This window comes from Lathyrus oleraceus, chromosome 1, assembly GCF_024323335.1.
Source record: "Lathyrus oleraceus cultivar Zhongwan6 chromosome 1, CAAS_Psat_ZW6_1.0, whole genome shotgun sequence".
Lineage (NCBI taxonomy): Eukaryota > Viridiplantae > Streptophyta > Magnoliopsida > Fabales > Fabaceae > Lathyrus > Lathyrus oleraceus.
The window spans coordinates 248,110,556-248,130,237 of NC_066579.1; the positions used below are offsets into that span (position 1 = coordinate 248,110,556).

A 19,682-nucleotide genomic window follows, 5' to 3' on the forward strand; every position below is an offset into this window, starting at 1 on the left:
CATGAAGAAGTCAGAAGCTAATTCGGAGTGTAGCATGGTTAAAAAATCCGTTGAAGCCTTCAGCACTAGATTTATATTTTGTGTTGGGTTATTTAGTTTGGGCCTGGGTTATGTTTTGACCAAATTAGGTTTATTCTACTTTTCCTATAACCTAAGCAGCCAAAAACAGTACACGGTATCACTATTCACGAAAATTTGAAAGCTTGTACGAATTCCATGGAGAACTAATCCCTCTGATTCGATTTGCCGTAATTCAGGTTCCAACACATAAGATTATTATAATGTTAATTTTAGTTTAATTCCTTTCAATGATATTTTGTGTTCTTGTATGCTCAATTCGATTGCATGAAATATATTAATTCAATTTGGTTGATTGTATGATCCTAACATAGGCACTCCATGTTTGCTTAATTCGTTTTTGTGTCTGATCAATCATGTTTGCTTAATCCATGAAAACTTATCCCGTTTGCTTAATTCGGACAATAGGATCATACATCTCACAAACTTCACCACGTTTTTCATTGAGTTTGTATCCAAATAGGAATAGACAATCCGCTTAGGGTATTAAAATTATATTAATGATGATAGTAGGAACTAAACCGGTAGACTGAATTATTTCATAATCACTTATTTCATAAGAGCTTACTTCAAGAATTGCTTTTAATAATCACTTTTTCTTAATCGAACACCAAACCAAACAACCCCCCCTTAATTTGATTTACCTTTGGATATTAATAATCAAGAATCCTTGTGAGAACGATATCCGAGTTAAAATTGTCGTCGTACTACGTTTTTGAAAAACACTCATTTCGACCCGCGCGCGACAGCGGATCAAATTGGCTTTGTTGCCGGGGATTCTTGATTATATTAATCGTTTTTAGAGTCATAGGTTTAGTGTCTACGCGTCTAGGTCCTAGTTTCCTCACGGTTCTTCCCAACTTGCGTTTTAGAGTCCAAAAAGTGAAAAAAAATCGGTATTTGGGAAAATTGCGTCCGATTGAAAATCTGTTTCGACAGTCTTGTCAAAGTCAGATTCCTCTTTTTTCTATTTTTTATTTTTTATGAATTTTTCACTGTTTTCATAGAGTCAAAAAAATCGAAAAAATTCTCAAAATTATATTTTTAAGTCATTAGATTAAATTCGGTGTCACTTTTTTTTTCTGAATTTATTTTGATCAACTCCCTTCTTTGTGTTTGTTTTTGACTTTTAGGGACATTGTCGGCATTTTGAATATTGTTGATGCATTGTTGTGCGTTAGTCCTGGCTACTAGGTCTCGTTGTTCTGAACTTGTTGCTTTTGATCCTGAAGTAGAGAGAACTTTGCACACACAATATAGAGCAGTCCAGGCTAGTTCGTCACCCACAATTGAGTCTGATTCTGAGTCTGACTATTTGCATAACTTGTTTGCTTCTGATTCTGAACTTGTTTTTGAAATGGCTGACAATAGAACCTTAAGGCAATTGGCTGCACCTGATGTGAATTATAATGGCTTGTGTATTGAATATGATGTTGTTGTTGTTCCTTTTGAATTAGAATCGGGTTTCATACACTTGTTGCCCAAGTTTAGTGGTCTTGCAGGTGAGGATCCGCACAAACATTTGAAAGAATTCCAGGTGGTGTGTTCTACACCATTGAAGCCTGAAGGGATCACTGAAGATCACATCAAACTTCGAGCTTTTCCTTTTTCATTGCAGGGTGCAGCAAAGGATTGGATATATTATCGCGAGCCAAATTCAATTGCAAGCTGGAATGCCCTGAAAAAAGTGTTCTTAGAGAGATATTTTCCTGCCTCTAGAGCTGCCTCGATAAGAAAGGAGATTTGTGGTATTAGACAGAGTAAGGAGTCATTGACCGAGTATTGGGAGAGATTCAAACACTTGGTATCCAGCTGCCCTCAACACCAGATAACCGAGCAATTACTCATCCAGTACTTTTATGAGGGTTTGACACCGATGGATAGGAACATTCTTGATGCTGCTAGTGGTGGAGCACTTGTTGATAAGACTCCAGCTGCTGCCAAAGCCCTTATCGAAAATATGTCCCTTAATTCCCAACAGTTCACTACTAGAGACAATTTTGTGCAAAGCAAAGGCGTGAATCAAATTCAGGTTTCTTCCAACAAAGCTTTAGAGACCAGAATTGACGAGCTCACTGCCTTAGTCAAACAGCTGGCAGTAGCAAAACCTCAAACAGCAACAGTGTGTGGTATTTGTACTTCTCATGAGGACCCGACCGATACTTGTCCTATTCTAAGAGACGAGTCCATTACTGAGTTGGCTCAAGCTTATGCAGCCAACCTTTACAATCAAAACAGGTACAATAATACTCCTGACCTATCCACCAACAAATACCATCCCAATTGGAGGAACCATCCCATCCTTCGATATGGAAACCCACAACAGAACCCACCTCAAGTGGCTGCCCCTGTCCAGACCATCCTTAGAAGATCTTATCAATCAAATGGCCGCCAACAATCTCCAATTCCAACAAAGGACCGATTCTTGCATTCAGACCTTGAACACGCAAATGGGACAACTTGCTACTCAAATAAATAACATGCAAGCCCAAGGGTCGAACCAGCTTCCAGCCTAAACAGTTGTTAATCCAAGGGATTCTAATGCTAATGTGAGTGCGATTTCGTTGAGATCTGGAAAGGTTACAGAAACAGCCCCTGAAAAAAATAAAAAAATTATTGAGGTAACATCTGAACCTGAACCTACTCCATCTGAACCTGTTTCATCTGAAAAAATTAAAGAAAATGAGTATGTGCCACCAGTCCCCTTCCCACATAGAGTTCTGAAAAATAAAAGAATTGAGGAGGGAGACAAGGAAAGAGAGATATTGGATGTTTTTAGAAAAGTTGAGGTAAATATTCTGCTTCTTGATGTAATTAAACAGGTTCCTAAGTATGCAAAGTTTCTGAAGAATTTGTGTACAAATAAGAGGAGGATTAAAGGAAGTGAGAGAGTTAACTTGGGAAGAAATATTTTTGCTTTTATTCAGCCCAAGCCTTCATCTGAAAAAAGTTACAAGCGAGAAAAATGTTTCAGCCATCACTTAGCTCTTGCCACAAAAGCAGAAGGATCCGGGAACTTTTACTATCCCTTGTACCATCGGGGATAGTAAATTCGAGAATTGCATGCTTGATTTGGGAGCGGACATTAATGTTATGCCTACTTCTATTTATAATAACCTTAATCTTGGTCCTTTGCAGCATACAGGTTTGATCGTCCAACTGGCGAGCAGGAGCAATGCACGCCCGACTGGCGTAGTGGAAGATGTCCTTATCCAAGCTAACGATTTAATTTTTCCTCCAGATTTTTACATTCTGGACATGGAAGGAGAGACTAAGACAAGTAGAGCTCCCATCATTTTAGGCAGACCGTTCATGAAAACGGCGAAGACAAAAATTGATGTTAACGATGGAACCATGTCCATGGAATTTGGTGACATTGTTACAAAATTTAACATTTTCGATGCCATGAAACACCCCTTGGAAGAACATTTCGTTTTTCATATGGAATTGATATCTGAGCTGGTTAAGGACACTTGTTTTGATTTATTTTCACTTGATTTTCCATCTTTATCTGGTTTCGATGATATTTACTCATGTGTTGATTGTACTAACACTAACCTTTGTGTTGTGTGTGCTGAAATTGATGTTACCTTGTAGCCTGATACATTTCATACAGGTGAAGTTGTTGCCGATGAAGCTGTTTTTGCAGTTGATGCTCTTGACATCCCGGCTTCCCCAAGCATTCCATCCATTGAGCAACCCCCGTCTTTAGAGCTGAAACAGCTCCCTGAAAACCTGAAATACGCTTATTTGGAGACTAATGAAAAACTCCCTGTTATTATTTCTTCTAACCTTGATTTCGATCAGGAAGACAAGCTTTTGCAGGTTTTAAAGACGCACAAGAAGGCAATCGGTTGGATATTAGCTGACCTCTCAGGTATTAGTCCGTCGAAGTGCATGCATAGGATATTGATTGAGGACGGAGCGAAAACAGTAAGGCAGCCCTGTCGTTACACGAAAAATACAGAGTCACCATCAGTTTTTATTTATTCCAGAGGAAAGGGAAAATATCGAGAAAACCCCAAAATATGGTTGTCGCAACCACTAACAGGTTCGGAAGTCGGTTATGCAAGGGGAAGGTATTAGCACCCCTCACATCCATGGTACTCCATGGGAACCATCTAGGATGCTTGCGCTTACGTGTGTATTGTTTATCGAATGTTTGCTTGCCAAAGGATTGCGGAGTAGAGGTAGATTTTAAATTAGTGTGCTCGCCAAGGAATGGATCCTCATGCCTATGTATGCCCACTTGTTGAAGTGAGAAATCAGAGCTTTCGTAGTTCGTGGTTTTGAAATTGTTTGGTTTATTTTGTTGATTTTATTACCTTGAAGAAGGGTTTTCGATTGTGTCGCCCTAAGGCTCAAACAAAAGGTTTGAATGTGTTGAATTGTTTTTAAGTTTTGAGAAAGTGTCATTGATTTCGGATTGCACTAAAGACTATGGATAAAGGTGAATACCTCAAACGGTCAAGCCAAACGTCTTGTGTTCGAAGCATTCAGAATGAGTGTAGGAAAGCTCCAGTCTCATCCCTTCTTTATCGCTTAAGGCTCGTGACGTACGATCCTAATCGCCATTTTATTGTGTTTTTGAGTTTGATTTAGAAAAAGGCCGCTTGACGTTGGATCAAGGGTTTGTTTATTGATTTTTGATTTAAAAAAGACCGCTTGACATTGAATCAAGGGTTTGGTTATTGATTTGGAAAAGGGACCGCTTGACGTTGGATCAAGGGTTTGGTTATCGATTTTGAGTGGGTGAACGTTCCTAATGCCTAAGGAGTATCTAATCAAGCAATAAAAGAAAGCGAGTAAATGCGTACATGAGAAAGGGGAGGGGGTACATGTAAAGTACAAGGGAGTGCGGAAATAAAAGGTCTTATTGTCAGGTAGCCCAAGAGAAAGCCATATGTGTGCAATTGTGTTCTAAATGGGAAAGCAGGTAAAAGATTACTATTGATATTACAAATTCTTCTTGATTCTTGCACGCGTCTTCCATGTTAGGTCACATTTGTCCAAAGTCTCCTTTGCAAAGGGTCCTAATGAGTCTCTAAGTCCATTGTCCAAAGTTCTCACCATGCTTAGGAAATTATTATCCTTTTTCATTTTTTAAAGTCTTACCCATTTTTAGATTCTTTTTAGAATGAAGTGAATATGATGGAATATGGATGCATAATGTGATAAAAGCAAAATAAAAAATAAAAGTGCATAAAGTAAATGACCAAAATTAAAGGTTAGGAGCGGAAATTAAAATGCGGAAAATTAAAAGAATTAGAAGCGGAATTGTAAAGAATTAGATGTTAGAAGGCGGAAATCTACATCAAATTCTACATCAAATTCTAATATCCACACAAACCACATTATTATCATAAACTCAAAATCAATTAAAATTCTAAAATTCAAAACAATTATCAAAAATAAAAATAAAATAAAATTCTAACCAATTAGCAAATTCCAACTCTAAGACAATTATCAAATTAATTCGATAAAATTATTAAACCAATTCTAGGACAATTAACAATTAATTCTAAAACAATTAACAAAGATTAAATCCTAATTAACAAAATATTGTCTAAGCATCAAGATTAATATCTAATTAATGAAGCTAAATCCAAATTAACAAAGCATAGGCCTCTTTAAGCAGAATCGGTTGGGATTTGCACCCGGAGGCCCAACAGCCTCAGATCCAAGGCCTGGGGGTGCGTTCATTACAGGGAGGTGCAAGACAAGTTCTATTTGGGCCTGATCCAAACCTCTACAAGGCATCTACTGAAAGCAGGTAAAAATGAAAGAAACAGAAAAGCGCTTATTCACGTCAGCCAAACGCGCTTATTCACACAAGCGGACATGCTCTCAGGTCTCATATGGAGAATCTACAAGAACTTCGCAAACGACTACGCAACGGTGACAAAACAACACCATCAGGTTATGGCTCCTACTTCTACAATCCAGTACATCATCGTGGCAAATGAATCTAAGCGTGAGCATATGGATTAAGAGCTACCTGTCGAAGACGACGACGGAGATGGCGACGATGATGACGAAGGTCACGAGCACAACTCCTATCCACTTCTGAGCGCCTCTCTTCCTTTTCTCGTAATGCTGAAATGGATCCAAAGCGTGTGAGAGATAACGACCTTCAACTTTCGGAGCTTCCGGCGGTGGCTTAGCTCTGCCGTGTAGAGCTTCAATTGATGAAGCTCTCACAACAATGGAAATGAGTGTGTACTGAAGGTGGGGAGTGATCGCAAGATGCTTTTCGAATGAGGGGAAAAAATCTAAACCCCAATGATTGGCAATGATTGCCTCTTATATAGCATGATCCAAGAGGGCAATTTGGAGAATTGGATCTGAGTGGCTCAATCTGATTCGTCCAGCTGGCATTTAAGTGAAGGTGAGTCTTAAATCATGAATTAAGTCACGTGGGATTTTACCCAAGTTTAACTCTCTAATCCATTTGCTTCAAATTCTTTGATCCAACTATGGATATCCGCATTGAACCAAACTGATTTGGATTGTTGCTTGGATAATCACTGGTTTGAATTTTTGCAGGGCATGATCATTCCTTCAGGGTCTGCACTGTAGTTCACCCTTGAAGCATGACATTTTTGGATGCACTAGCTTCTGGTATGTATGCATTGGATAACTTGGTTGTAGTAGTGCTTGTGAGTGAGGGTGCTGTTGTGGATCCTGAAAAGGTTGGAAGGTTTGAGAAGAGTGCAGAGGCCCGCTTTGCATATGTGTTGTTTGTGAAGGGCTTGCACCTTTGATTGCTGCAGTTGCTGCCAGAGAAGTTGTCGGAATGGGGAATGAATACCCGTTATTATGAACTATAGTGGCATATGGAGAATTATTAGAAGCTCCCACAACTGATGCTTGATAATGGACAGGAGAAAATATGAAAGTAGGACCATGCACTAGATTCCCAGTTGACCCGGGATGTTGACCTTGTAGCACAAACTGCATCTGATGTATTGAATCTACTGGATTGGCAGTGGCTCTACTGATGATAATGGTTGCCCATGCATTTGTTTTTGAGGCTCAATGGGATCCACTACTCTAGATACTGAAGTCTCCTGGGACAAAGTGTTTTCTGTCTTGGTTATGTCTACTACTTCCTGGTAATCTGATGCAGTACTCTCATTCACCTCCACATCGTCTGTTAATTGACATTCAGCCTCTTCGTGATTATTTTCTGGCACTACGACTAGTATTTGTCCATCAGTTATGGGTAGCAAGACTCTATCAGGAACTTGTTGCTTTGAAGGTAAAACAAAAAGGGAAGATGTAGTTGGACGACCATCACCTGGACTAGAAAATATACAAGGCGTTGATGATACAACCTCATAACCTTCATCAGATATCTGATATATAGATAAAGAGTTCAAAGGAGCTGCATTATCTGGATAATCAGTACTTCTGACTTTGCTGGGCAATCCCACAGCTTCCTTCCTACTCAATTCACTGGCAGTGGCCTGTTTGCAACTAGTTTCAGACACTTCATTAGACAGAAGAATTTTTGGAGCATTATGGGATGTCCCAAGTTCCTTCAAAGAAACTAGGTTTGACAATTCATCTGGTGCTGACAACTCACTAAATTTCTGCCTTGCTTCTAACTGTTTGGCCTCAAGAGGCTGGAGACGTGCTTCTTGTTCCCTTTTCAATATTGCCTCCTTTATATTGTATTTACTTTTGAATTCTCTGAGCTTCTCTTTTTCCTTCCCATAAAATGGTAAAGTAGCTTGCCACTCTATATCAAGCATTTTTTTTTAAAATCAGCCATTTCTTTCTCAATATCTTCTTCCAACTGACGTTTATTTTCCTGTTGACTATGAAGTAGCTTTCTCCATTGGTCTTTGCGCTTCTGATTTACTTTAATATTTCTAGAAATTTTGGTCAATTCAACATCTGATGTTGTATCTGAATTCAAACGAACCCTTTTTTGATGATTCCGAAACCTTTGGAGACCAATTGGCATTAGAGTTTCCAGGGAGTAATAAAAATGTGTCCCTCAGTTCCCACATCATTGCACTAATTTCATCAATCGTATCTTTCTTACAAGAGAAATTCAAGTGCCTCTTTGTAAGTTTGGTTTGGAAGTGGCCTGGCATTGCATCAGGTCATGTTGCTTCCTTGAGTCACGACCATGATTCCGTTCTGATTTTTACATGTGGTTCATTGTTTTGCTAGGTATGATGATAACTCGTTCAACAAAGTGATAACTGTTGGATTCACCTGTTTCTGCATAGTAAGTGAGATCCCTGTTCTGGCTTGGATTCTGCAGCATTGAACTGCAAGGTTTGTGGAATATTATGACTTGATTTATGTGTCAACGAGATACATTGTTGTTTTTAACAAGGAGCTTTGTCTATTGCTGCATATGGCTTGGTTCATGACTTGCTCTTGGTCTGCAACAAGGCTTATTACATTGGCTGATGCATTGCAGGATTTGCAGCAGGTAACAATTCTTGTCATTCTGCAACTGACTGCAGCCTGGTCTTGCACAGTATGTTAGTTCCATTTCTTGACTTGCATTGCCAACTGTTATGGATTTTGTTGGTGTAGCCATTGGAATCACATTTGTCTCCTTTTGCAGGTTGGTATTCTATGATAGAAATGCATATTCATTCAAGGTCTAATTTGTTAGAATGAATTGCAACAAAGTGTTGCAAAATTCTGCAATACTTCATGACAAGCTGGATATGGTAAGTGTGATACCCCTACTGATTGGTTGTAATTCTACGCATTAATTCCTTGTATCTTGACCATGGTTCTGTTATGATTTTGACTTGTGGTTCAATGTTTTCGCTAGGTACGGCGACAACTTGGTCAGCAAAGTGGCAAAGTATCTCCATCTTTCACATTGCTTGATAACTGTGGATGCCAAGCCCTGTATGAAGCTATTGAATGGCTTTGGTTTCCCTTGTAGGCCATGAATGCGTATGGTAATGGTGGGTGATCAAAGCATGCTACCAAGCGACCAAACTTGAATTTGAATCATCGTGCACACATGGAAAGCTCAAAGGCCAAGAATGAAAAATCAACCTTAGAAGTAAAATTAGGATTTGGATTCTAGGATGAGAAGGGTTTGAGTTGACTTTGGTCAAAGTTGACCAAAAAGTCAATTGTTGACCAAAAAGTCCATTGTTGACCAAAAAGTCAACTGTTGACCAAAGTCAACAATTGGTCAACACACCTTTCTTTGTATTTTTTCCATGTAATGAACCTTTTATGATCATGTAATGAATGACATTTCCTCATTTGAATGAACTTGGATTGGTATTTGAACTGAATGGCTCTTGAAATGAATTTGATGTTTTTTATGTGAATAAATGGATCTTGAACATGTATTGGAATAGAGTGAAATGGATATTATGACATTGAATGAGCTAATCATGAGTGACACTCAAATGACAATCATGAAACAAAAGACTTAGAAAGGATCAAGATGTGCCATGAACTACAACCTACATAGACCATACCTGAAGGCATGACTAGGGATTTGGGTGAGCAACCAACTGAAATAGACTTAAGCAAACCATGAACTAGACACTAGGTACAAGGGTGGTCTAGATGAAAGGCTATCGAAGGAAAGGGATCCAATGAAAGAAGTGAGCCCAAGAACCCATACTAGAATCAATGGTCATGAGCATAGTGAATAGAAACACAACCAAGAACTCAACATGAATGAACCAAGAACAGGAAGTTGTTGAATACAATTTAACCAAGCAAGGAGATCAAGCATCATGAATGATGATGTGCCAGCTGAAATTAGGATTAGGAGGCCACATAATAGGAGTTTGACATGATTAGGGTTTATGGAGCCATGACCAAGTAAGGCCCCCTAAATTAGGGTTTTGCTCCCTCAAGAAGCCACCATTGACACCAAATACAAGCATAATACCCAGGTATCTCCATGCTAGGGTTTAATTGGGGCCACCCCAAGTTTGCTGAGAAACCCTAGTTTCCACTAGGTATAAGCATAAAGCTCTGAATTCAAGTCACTACTTTCTTGTGTTGAACCTTGCTTATGTAGATGAAATGCATGCTCATGATGATATGCAAATGTGTAGGTTAGTGATCTATATGATCATGGTGAAGGGTAGGGTAAATTTTGGGGTATGACAGTTTCCCCTATTTAATCTTCTCGAACCTGAATGTACGGATAGCAACGGCGTCCGGACAATCGAGGTGGGAGGGGATTAAATACTAGAATATCAGAAAATTTGCCCACCAGGAACGAATGGAAAGTTATGTGAAGATAGGTCACAAGGAGGGTCTTCTTCACTGGGATATGTTAGATGAACAAGCTAGTCTTTGTGCAGGGCAACTGCTGGGAATCAGAATGTTATGTGGTAAATGGGAATATGGGTGGTTGGGTATGCATGACATATGCCAAGTGCTAATGCAGTATGATAGATTAATTTAGTCTTTCTCTAAGCTTTTTCTTTTTTCCATTTTCTGTTTTCATCTCTCTTTTCATTCTTTTCTTACCTCCCCTATCATGTCTTGGCATGTAACAGGTGATTGAGGTATTCCCGCAGGATCCCGTAATGGTAAAAGAAACGGGTGTTTGCAAAGTCAAAGGAGGCGTCTTGCTGGGGATATGTGATTTTCTCGCACAATAGGTGGCAACGATTCCTATGTAATAGGAAAAAGTCTTCCAAACAAAAGGCTAAGAAGGAGGGTGAGGTCCACACAGACGAGTGATGGATACCAATACAAGTAAATATCGAAAGGGATTTAACAACACGGATGAGTGTTACGATCAATACAACGGGTACTAAAAAGAGGATCGACACGGACGAGTGAATCAATTCAATACGGACGAGTATCGAAGATCAATACAAACGAGCATTGAAGAAAGGACCAACACAGACGAGTGTGGATGTTCAATACGGACGAGTATTGCAAATCAAAGTAACAACACTAACGAGTGTTTAAGACCAATATGGACGAGTATTGAAAGAAGGGATGATTAACACAGACGAGCGTTAAAGATCAATACGGACGAATATTGAAAACGAAGATAACAACACGAACGAGTGTTGAGAGTCAGTACGGGAGAGTATTAAAAGGAGAAAGGATCGACACAGACGAGCATTGAACGAAGGTAACAACACGAACGAGTGTTGGAGATCAATACAAGAAATGATCAACACAGACGAGTGTTGAAGATCCATACGGACAAGTATTGAATATCAGATGATTAACACGAACGAGTGTTGCAAATCAATACGGACGAGTATTGAAATATGGTAACAACACGGACGAGTGTTGGATATCGATACGGACGAGTATTGAAACCAAAATGATCAACACGGATAAGTGTTTAAGATCAATGCAGACAAATATTGAGAAGGTATTAACACAGACGAGTGTTGAAGACCAATCCCGACGAGCATTGAAAGAGAATGTATCAACACGAACGAGTGTTGAAGATCAATATAGACGAGTATTGAAAGAGAGAATCAACACGGACTGGTGTTGAAGATCAATATAGACGAGTATTGAAAGAGAAGGTGTCAACACAAACAAGTGTTGGAGATCAATACGGACGAGTATTGCAACAGGTTAACACGGACGAGTGTAGAAGATCACTACGGACGAGTAGTGAAACAAGTTAACAACACGGACGAGTGTTGCAAATCAATACGGACGAGTATTGAAAAAGAAATGATTAACACGGACGAGTGTTTAAGGTCAATACGGATAAGTATTGAAAGAAAGTAACAACAAGGACGAGTGTTGAACATCAATACAGACAAGTATTGCAACAGGTTAACACGGACGAGTGCAGAAGATCACTACGGACGAGTAGTGAAACAAGTTAACAACACGGACGAGTGTTGCAAATCAATACGGACGAGTATCGAAATACGGTATCAACACATACGAGCATTGAATATCAATACGGACGAGTATTGAAACCAAAATGATCAACACGGGCGAGTGTTTAAGATCAATACAGACAAATATTGAGAAGGTATCAACACAGACGAGTGTTGAAGACCAATACGGATGAGTATTGAAAAAGAAATGGGGACCTCCCAGGCAACTGGTTTAAGATTTCCAAGGTATTGGCAAAAGGCAACCTCAGGGGATGTTTTAAAAAACCTGCGAGGAATACCACTCGAGGATTTCAGGAGATTATTCGCAACTGGGGTGGAAGAAAGTGTCAACTGAAGATTTTTCTTTTTCTTTTTTATGCTTTCGAGAAAGACTTTTATGCAATTATGCATGTTTATTTTGTATGGCGTAATGCTCCATCTTGATGGAATATGCTACGCTCTTTTGAGGATGCACTGTCATGTAATGCATGATTATTTATGCAATGTTGATGCGTGGTCAGGCTTTTGGTTAGACGGTATGGTAGGAAATGTCTGGAGATTGATAACATTGGGTACCAGTAACCACTGGGTTTATCAATTAAGATCAGTGTTCTTTGTTGAAAGGTTAGGGGATGTGTTTAGCGTGACTCCCAGACATTCATATTGAACTTAGAATTCTCCTACGCACCATGGATCTTGCTCTGAACAACCTCAAAAGTACATAAAGGATCTTCCTTCTCTAGTCAATCATGCCCCAGTCATTTGGGAATCGGCATGTGTTGCCTCAGTCAATTGGGAATCTGCATGTGTTGCCCCAGTCAATTGTTATGAAGCAACTTTTTTATGATAGCCATCTCGATCTGACCTGCCCCAGTATCTTGGAACTATATACCTCTGATTAACTATCTCTGAGATTGATTTCTTGGATTCCTGAGGTAGCTTACCCCGATGTAAGTCTTGGAATAACTTTTGCCTCTGGCTGGCCATCCTCTGAGGGAATGCCCCTGACTAATGTCTTGTAGAGATTTGTCGAAACTCGACGTAACTTCCTTAGATAAATTGAATCTTGTAGAGATTTATCGACGTGATTGCTTCAGATCGACTGAAAATTGAAGTGTCTTGTCTTTTCTGCTCAACGGAGTTCTTAGACATTTTGCTTCTAGATATAATCACACGAAGTGGCTGGTTGTTGCTCAACAGAGTCTCAGGCTTTCAGCACTCGTTGTGATTGATCAAAAATAATTTGGCGCTGCTCAACGGAGTCTTAGGCGTTTGGTCTTCTGATGCGATCAACTGGAGTGATTTACTTCCTTGACTATCTGATCTTTGGAGAGATTTGTCGAATCTCGACCTAACTGTTTCAGACTGACTGAATCTTGCTGAAATTTCTTGACATAATTGTCTCAGTTTGATTGAAATATGAAACATCTTGCCCTTCTGCTCAACGGAGTTCTTGGACATTCTGCTTCTAGATATAATCACATGAAGTGGCTGGTTGCTACTCAACGGAGTCTCAGGCTTTCAGCACTCGTTGTGATCGATCAAAAGTAATTTGGCGCTGCTCAACAGAGTCTTATGCGTTTATCTTTCTAAGTACGATCAAATCAAGGTGACCTGTTTCTGCTCGACGGAGTTCTCAGGTGCTCTGTCTTATGATTCAATCAGTTAAAGTAATTGGCCTCTGCTTAACAAAGTCTTTTAGGCATCCTTCTCTTCTAGGGGTATCAAGCTTCCAAGGCACGTTCATTATGGGAAGTCTCTTGACATCAAATGCTCACTCATGAGTAACGCATGTTCATTTTTAGAAATGATAATAACATTGTCATGTTTATGCTAGTTTTGAAATCCAAGCATGCTCACTGAAATTATGACATATATGAATGCATCACTAATTGAGAATGTCATATTAATATCAACACAAATCATGAGCAAATTGTTGAGGAGTCAATTTTTAACACGATTGTCCCGACTATAGTACGCCTTCGAAATAAACTCTTGCTTCAATTAGGTCTTTTGAGGGTTGTAATATGGTCTAGTTCACGGTTTCAGAAAGAAAGGATATGAGGCTCGAACCTATCCTAACCCACCCGCTCTTCGTGATGTTCTCCAGTCCTACGTTCAGCTAGTTTGATACAAACGCTCTTTTTTCAAAAGGGATTTCAAGTGAAAAGGAACCCACGAGGTTTTCGGTGTGACAATCATGCACCTTCTATTTGGTTTGTAGCCACACGAATTTGTTCTTGCTGAGGATTTTCTATTGATTCCTCTTTTGCAGATTTTTTTCGATTTCCCTATTCTTGCTGGATTGATTCATATTTACACAATCCACAGGGATTCCCTAATTTTTGCCTAAGTCACTCGTTTTCGAATTTTCGACTTAGCGGGCTTTCTTTCTTTTGATTTCTGATTTTTTCTTTGTTTCTTTTTGCTGAAACAAATCGTGTGACATCTAACCATTGATTGGAATGGGTTGTGATCGCCTCGTGCCTCTGTGGGTGAGGGGGAAACCGTTTGGAATTTGGTGGTTTCTGACCTCTTGTGAGGGATAAGATATGGTTGATCCTCAGATAGGACACTCCTCTTTTGAAGTTCGGACGCTTGGTCAAACTGACTAACGACTACCCTGCCCTGGTTTGAGATTGAGGGTTTTATAGTTAAGAAAGAAACTCCTACTTCTTGGCTCGAATGGGTCAACTAGGGATTATCTTCCTTATGTCTCTGGTGTTTGGGGATTTGAAACAATGCCTTACATCATCAGCAAGGTTTTATTCAAAAGCGTACGAGTAGTGAATTCTTTTCGTGTTTTTAATTTCATCCTCCTCCTCCCAAAACCAACATTTGAATATGGACAAGATAAAGTATGAGTGGACACGAATGGATTTATTCAAAACATGCATATTCATTTCAATGTCATTATTATTCAAAAACAAACAAGTTTATTACAAATGAATGTTACAAATGACAATCAAGAAAATCACACATGAACATGTTTTAACCAAACTAATGACTACGGGCATGATTGGCCTTATTTCAGATCCTCAGGATAGAATTATTAGGCTGGCAACAAATATCATGACCATCTTCAAGGAGACCCTTCTCAAACTCTTCTCATAGACGCAAACTCTTCAAATCTAACCCAGCTTCCATTTGCACTGATCATGATGTTGCAGATGTGCCCTCTTGTGGAGGCATGGGAGTGTTCACTATATTCAGGCCTTGCGGTGTGAACATAATAGCCCTTGAATCAATTAAGTCTTGTACCTTGTACTTAAGGCCCTTACAGTCTTCAATTGAGTGTCCAGGTGTTCCAGAGTGATACTTACAATTGGCATTCATGTCATAATCTGGAGGAAGAGGTGTTGGAGAGGCCTTAAACTCCCTCAGCTGCACCAATGAGCTATTAAGCAATAGAGGTAGGAGTCGACCAACGACATGGGCACTAGATCAAACTGCTTTGGAGGACTTCTTGGTCTTTGTCTTCTTTGTTGAGCGAAGTTCCATTGCTTATTTGGATACTGGTTCGGCACAGGGTTCCTTTGCCTTGGTCAGGGAATAGGAAATGGCCGCTGATACGGAGCCCTTGCAAGTTCAGGATGTGGATGAAATCCATGAGGCTGCTCCTGAGGTGGAAGAGGGTTAGGCATGTTCATCGGAGTGACCACTTCTGGTTCAATAGTTGGCACGGGATTGCCTTCCTTCCTTAGCATCTGAGTCTTTCTCTTGATTCCTTTGTAATTCTTCCATGGTGGTCTGCGACATGCTTCTAGTTCAAGACAGATATCAGGCAATCAGCTTTGTGGGAAGTGGTTTGTTTGTCAAAAGGCCAAGTGATAGTGAGATTGGTCTCATGAAATGCAGGATGTTTATGTGAACGATGCATGAGTATTGTATCTTCTTGTATCATTTATGATGCATGAATGCATGGATGCATGGATGTACGGTTCATAAGCACGGCTTCACAACTCGATCACGCACAAGTTGGTATAATATCACAAGTTTGAGATACGGATGGAAGATAACATTCTGATTGTTTTCCATAATGGGGGATCTCACTAGTCGTAGTCTAAGGTTAGATAGGGACCCCAAAATCATCGATTCATTTGGCTGTTTGCCGCTTACGGCAAAAGCTTTCCGATCGTCAACTCCCTCAAATGAGCCTCTTCTTGGTGAGATCTTTGTACCGACCCACACAAGAAAAGCTTCTCGGGGGCTCGAACTACGCGACCATCGACATCGAGTTCTAGACAAGGGTCTCAAAGTCATGGACTTCCTTATCTGTTTTCCGCTTACGGCAAAAGCTCGTCGGTCGTCAACTCCATCAAGAAAATCTCTTTTGAGTGAGATCTTCGTACCGACCCACACGAGAAAAGCTTCTCGGGGACCCGTACTACACGACCATCAGTCTTAATAGGTCATAGGTTTAATGTTCTACAAAGGTCCTTAGAGTCATGGATCCAAATGAAGACATTAATCGCTTACGCCAAAAGCTTGATGGTGGTCAACGTCTCCAAAAGAATCTACTCTAAGCGAGGTTCTCGTATCGACCCTTACGAGAAAAGCTTCTCGATGGCCCATACTACTCAACCTCTCCAATCTCAAGTTTACACTCTAAACTCGAGTAGAGATTCTTTCCCACAAGGTTACTTGCAATCAAAGCGCCATCCATTTGGTATCATAGAATCATGGAACCATATGTTAGATCACAAAATTTAAAGCGAAAGACAATAATTAAGGCAAGCAATCAAAAGGATAGACATACACACATGCGAGAAAGCAACCTAAATTAGGCTTGACATGCTTAGGGAGGTGTCCCCAGCAGAGTCGCCAGCTGTCGCTATGCGAAAAATACAGAGTCGCCATCGGTTTTTATTTATTCCAGAGGAAAGGGAAAATATCGAGAAAACCCCAAAATATGGTTGTCGCAACCACTAACAGGTTCGGAAGTCGGTTATGCAAGGGGAAGGTATTAGCACCCCTCACATCCATGGTACTCCATGGGAACCATCTAGGATGCTTGCGCTTACGTGTGTATTGTTTATCGAATGTTTGCTTGCCAAAGGATTGCGGAGTAGAGGTAGATTTTAAATTAGTGTGCTCGCCAAGGAATGGATCCTCATGCCTATGTATGCCCACTTGTTGAAGTGAGAAATCAGAGCTTTCGTAGTTCGTGGTTTTGAAATTGTTTGGTTTATTTTGTTGATTTTATTACCTTGAAGAAGGGTTTTCGATTGTGTCGCCCTAAGGCTCAAACAAAAGGTTTGAATGTGTTGAATTGTTTTTAAGTTTTGAGAAAGTGTTATTGATTTCAGATTGCACTAAAGACTATGGATAAAGGTGAATACCTCAAACGGTCAAGCCAAACGTCTTGTGTTCGAAGCATTCAGAATGAGTGTAGGAAAGCTCCAGTCTCATCCCTTCTTTATCGCTTAAGGCTCGTGACGTACGATCCTAATCGCCATTTTATTGTGTTTTTGAGTTTGATTTAGAAAAAGGTCACTTGACGTTGGATCAAGGGTTTGTTTATTGATTTTTGATTTAAAAAAGACCGTTTGACGTTGAATCAAGGGTTTGGTTATTGATTTGGAAAAGGGACCGCTTGACGTTTGATCAAGGGTTTGGTTATCGATTTTGAGTGGGTGAACGTTCCTAATGCCTAAGGAGTATCTAATCAAGCAATAAAAGAAAGCGAGTAAATGCGTACATGAGAAAGGGGAGGGGGTACATGTAAAGTACAAGGGAGTGCGGAAATAAAAGGTCTCATTGTCAAGTAGCCCAAGAGAAAGCCATGTTTGTGAAATTGTGTTCTAAATGGGAAAGCAAGTAAAAGATTACAATTGATATTACAAATTCTTCTTGATTCTTGCACGCTTCTTCCATGTTAGGTCACATTTGTCCAAATTCTCCTTTGCAAAGGGTCCTAATGAGTCTCTAAGTCCATTGTCCAAAGTTCTCTCTATGCTTGGGAAATTATTATCCTTTTTCATTTTTTAAAGTCTTAACCATTTTTAGATTCATTTTAGAATGAAGTGAATATGATGGATGGATGCATAATGTGATCAAAGCAAAATAAAAAATAAAAGTGCATAAAGTAAATGACCAAAATTAAAGGTTAGGAGCGGAAATTAAAATGCGGAAAATTAAAGGAATTAGAAGCGGAATTGTAAAGAATTAAATGTTAGAAGGCGGAAATTAAATGTTAGAGTTAATTGTTAGAAGGTTAATCAAAGTTAATATAATGTTCAATATCAATATCAAAATCTACATAAAATTCTAATATCCACACAAACCACACTATTATCATAAACTCAAAGTCAATTAAAATTCTAAAATTCAAAACAATTATCAAAAATAAAAATCAAATAAAATTCTAACCAATTAGCAAATTGCAACTCTAAGACAATTATCAAGTTAATTCGAAAAAATTATTAAACCAATTCTAGGACAATTAACAATTAATTCTAAAACAATTAACAAAGATTAAATCCTAATTAACAAAATATTGTCTAAGCATCAAGATTAATATCTAATTAATGAAGCTAAATCCAAATTAACAAAGCATAGGCCTCTTTAAGCGGAATCGGTTAGGCTCTGCACCCGGAGGCCCAACAGCCTCAGATCCAAGGCCTGGGGGTGCGTTCACTACAGGGAGGTGCAAGACAAGTTCTATTTGGGCCTGATCCAAACCTCTACAAGGCATCTACTGAAAGCAGGTAAAAATGAAAGAAACAGAAAAGCGCTTATTAACGTCAGCCAAACGCGCTTATTCACACAAGCGGACATGCTCTGAGGTCTCATATGGAGACTCTACAAGAACTTCGCAAACGACTATGCAACGGTGACAAAACAACGCCATCAGGTTATGGATCCTACTTCTACAATCCAGTACATCATCGTGGTAAATGAATCGAAGCGTGAGCATATGGATTAAGAGCTACCTGTCGAAGACGACGACGGATATGGAGACGATGATGACGAAGGTCACGAGCACAACTCCTATCCACTTCTGAGCGCCTCTCTTCCTCTTCTCTTAATTCTGAAACGGATCCAAAGCGTGTGAGCGATAACAACCTTCAAGTTTTGGAGCTTCCGGCGGTGGCTTAGCTCTGCCGTGTAGAGCTTCGAGTGATGAAGCTCTCACAACAAGGGAAATGAGCATGTACTGAAGGTGGGGAGTGATCGCAAGATGCTTTTCGAATGAGGGGAAAAAATCTGAACCCCAATGATTGGCAATGATTGCCTCTTATATAGCGTGATCCAAGAGGGCAATTTGGAGAATTGGATCTGAGTGGCTCAATCTAATTCGTCCAGGTGGCATTTAAGTGAAGGTGAGTCTTAAATCATGAATTAAGTCACTTGGGATTTTACACAAGTTTAACACTCTAATCATTTTGTTTCAAATTCTTTGATCCAACTGTGGATATCCGCATTGAACCAAACTGATTTGGATTGTTGCTTGGATGATCACTGGTTTGAATTTTTGTAGGGCATGATCATTCCCTCAGGGTCTGCACTGTAGTTCACCTTTGAAGCATGACATTTTTGGATGCACTAACTTCTGGTATGTATGCATTGGATAACTTGGTTGTAGTAGTGCTTGTGAGTGAGGGTGATGTTGTGGATCCTGAAAAGGTTGGAAGGTTTGAGAAGAGTACAGAGGCCCGCTTTGCATATGTGTTGTTTGTGAAGGGCTTGCACCTTTGATTGCTACAGTTGCTGCCAGAGAAGTTATCAAAATGAGGAATGAATAACTGTTATTGTGAACTGTAGTGGCATATGGAG

General features: G+C 39.7%; 2 long non-coding RNA genes across 2 annotated transcripts; both read left to right on the plus strand.

Annotated features, from left to right (window-relative positions):
• Window positions 1-5,592: 5,592 nt before the first annotated feature.
• LOC127115638 (uncharacterized) lies at window positions 5,593-18,981 on the plus strand. The gene is made up of 3 exons (XR_007800823.1): window positions 5,593-5,929; window positions 5,998-6,118; window positions 18,881-18,981. It is a non-coding gene; the product is annotated as an uncharacterized LOC127115638 (long non-coding RNA).
• LOC127115639 (uncharacterized) lies at window positions 8,351-9,365 on the plus strand. The gene is made up of 2 exons (XR_007800824.1): window positions 8,351-8,777; window positions 8,885-9,365. It is a non-coding gene; the product is annotated as an uncharacterized LOC127115639 (long non-coding RNA).
• Window positions 18,982-19,682: the final 701 nt, after the last annotated feature.